Source organism: Ictidomys tridecemlineatus, chromosome 9 (assembly GCF_052094955.1).
Source record: "Ictidomys tridecemlineatus isolate mIctTri1 chromosome 9, mIctTri1.hap1, whole genome shotgun sequence".
NCBI classification, from domain to species: Eukaryota; Metazoa; Chordata; class Mammalia; order Rodentia; family Sciuridae; genus Ictidomys; species Ictidomys tridecemlineatus.
Window position 1 is genome coordinate 115368562 of NC_135485.1, and position 3226 is coordinate 115371787.

At 31.6% G+C, this 3226-nt stretch overlaps 1 non-coding gene across 1 annotated transcript; it reads right to left on the reverse strand.

Annotated features, from left to right (window-relative positions):
* Positions 1–2815: 2815 nt before the first annotated feature.
* Positions 2816–2920, reverse strand: LOC144366991 (U6 spliceosomal RNA). Its single transcript, XR_013426213.1, has one exon. It is a non-coding gene; the product is annotated as a U6 spliceosomal RNA (small nuclear RNA).
* Positions 2921–3226: the final 306 nt, after the last annotated feature.

Sequence of the window (3226 nt, forward strand, 5' to 3'; positions counted from 1 at the left end):
CTCTGAGGTTTGTATTCATTATAAATTCCATTCCAGGAGGATAATGAAACATTTCTGGCAATATAATTCATGGTCATTTCACTTTTTGTGTGTTCAAAAAGTCACTTGGCCTGTAGAAGCAGAGCTTATTAGATCTTGCTTGAGTGGTTGTTACAAGAATACTATTCTCTAGGGTCATGTATACAGAGCTCAGTTGTATTCAATTATGCTCGATTATTTGAACCATAACTTCCCTCAAATATCTCACTGTTTTCCATGTGGCAGAACAAACTGAATCACAATTTTAGCAAATATGTCAGACACAGAGAAACACTAAATATATATGTATATGTATACTATTTAAATAAAAATAAATTTAAATAGTATCTACCATATTTTTCATAAATTGACATTTTTACTGTGTGTGATATCTATAAAACATAATCATGAGAGAATTTTTTTCCACAAAAATAAATATTCTTAAATTATTACATTAAAAAATCAATTCACATACACTTATTTCAATATGATTGTTGTTTCAAGTTTTGAACAAAAATGACAAAATACATAGTTCTTTGTTCCTCATGCTAAAATATTTTCACTTTAGCAATAATAAGAAAAAGAAAATAAATAGAAATATAAACTGTAAATGCTTTGAATTGCCTTGCATTGCTAAAACAAAACAAAAACAGAAAGTAAGCATTCAATTAGTTAAATGAAACACTGTATTGCTTCATTTAATGTTCAAGATAATCATGTATATTAGATGATATTCCTAGTACAAAAATGGAAGGCAAAGATTATATGTCACATATAAAATGTAAAATGTTTTAAAAAATCCAAATCATCTAACTGTAGAGTAACATAACAGGATATATATATATATGTGTGTGTGTGTGTGTGTGTGTGTGTGTGTGTGTGTGTGTGTGTGTATATAACATAAACAGAATATATATAAAAGAATATCGTTATCTACAAAAAAGTGCCAGACCTTTTATTATACATAAACATCTTGACTTAACAATGAGGTTATATCTTGATAAAACTTTTTTGTAAATTACCAATTAAGTGATTAAAGTAGAAAAAGATTTTCAGGCAGAATAAAAACAATACAGATCTTTTAAAGAAACAGCAAACAGCAAAACTTAACAGCACAGTATACTGTGCTCTTTACCCTCAAAACCTCATGGCTGAACTGGAACTGGGCTTCTTACCCCCTGTTCAATATCATAACACTACGGAAGTATATGTGGCTGGTCCAGGAAAAGAAAACAATCCAAAGTTTGAAGTATGGTATTTTACTGAATGCTTATTGCTTTTATATCATCACCAACTCAAAATATTATTACCTAGAACCACTGTTAGTGGGAATCATGTGTCTAACTTAATTCCTGACATCCATAAAAAAATAATTAGACTGCTGTAATGTGAGAATTGTAGTAGTCTAATATTTTAAGAAAAAAAATACTAGGTAGTATCTATTATACTTTGTTATAACCGAAACTTTAGACTAACATTTTTTTTTTTTTTTTGACAAGGTCTCATTGTGCTGCCTAAAGTTGGCATGGAACCCCTGGCCTCAAGAGGTCCTCCTATCTCAGTCTCCTGAGTAGCTGGGACTATAGGTGTGCCACTGTGCTAGCAAGGATGAGTAGTTTATAAATTTAAATTTTAGTTTAGGAATTTATTGCTCACAGTTTAGGAGTCTGGGAAGTCCAAGACCAAGGCAACATCAGATTCAGTGCTCACTGAGGTACTCTCTACTTTGTCATTAGTGCCTTGTTACTGCATCCAATGCAGAGGGGGCAAACAAGCTCCCTCAACCTCATTTATAAAGGATCCCATCTCATTCCTAGGGCTCTTCCCTCATGACTTTGTCACCTCTGAAAGGCACCATCTCTTACTACCATCACCTTGATTATCAGGATTTCAGTATATGAATTTGGAGGAGACAGATATGTTCAGACCACAGTATTGATTAGTTCATTCATTTTTTTTTGTAAGAAGCTGATATGGAAGACAAACTATTGGAAATTAAAAAAAAATGAACAGAGTGATATATGTTTGACATGAAGAAGATAAGTAGGAAAGGTAGCAGAATACAACAGTTACTAATAGGGCATTATGTAAAAATATGGATGTGTAACCGATGTGATTCTGCAATCTGTATTTGGGATAAAATTGGGAGTTCATAACCAACTTGATTCTAATGTATGAAATATGATATGTCAAGAGCTTTGTAATGTTTTGAACAACCAATAAAAAAATTAAAAAATAAATGAAAACATTAATTGACTTCTGAACTCTAAAAAAAAAAAAAGAGTTTAAATGAGGGCTGGGGATGTGGCTCAAGCGGTGGCGCTCTCGCCTGGCGTGCGTGAGGCCAGGGTTTGATCCTCAGCACCACATACAAAGATGTTGCGTCCGCCGAATACTAAAAAATAAGTATTAAAATTCTCTCTCTCTCTCCCTCTCTCTCACTCTCTCTTTAAAAAAAAATAAAAAAGAGTTTAAATTAAACATTACAACCTATCAAGTTAAGGCATTGACATTATCAAATAATAAAAATTAACCAATCTGAAGAAAATCAGTATGAAAATATTCTAATGCAGTCCTATCTAGAAGAACTTTGTGAGGTACGTAAATATTCCATATCTCTGCAGTGTTCAATAAAGAATCTATTAGTCACATGAACACTTCCAGTGTAGCTAATACAACTGAGGGTATGCATTTATCATAAAAGTTTTAATAGCTACATGTGGCTACTAATTGAACAGTGAGGTTCTAACATTGGGCCAAAACCAGTAGTTTCTTTGGAGTGTTTCTCTAATCACAAAAATTTATGGAATTTTTCATGAATTTTCAGGCCCTCCTTGCTTAGCGGTCATGCTAGTCTTCTCTGTATCTTCCTAGTTGTAGTATATGCATGGCTAAAGCTAGCACTTATGCTCTGCCGGTGCTGAAAATATTTTGACTTCCTGTAAATATATGTACATTGTTACCTTTTGTTCAAGTAAAAAATATAAAAACAATTCTGACACATTTTATTTTAATGTAAGAAAGGTATTGACAGGAAAAATAATTAAGAAGCATCAATTTCAATATATCTATAAACAAAAATATTACATTATAGCTTAACTTCATGTTGAAGTCACAGAGAACTGAGATATATATATATATATATATATATATATATATATATATATATATATATATATATATGCCTGATTCTGAAATTCGGTGAACA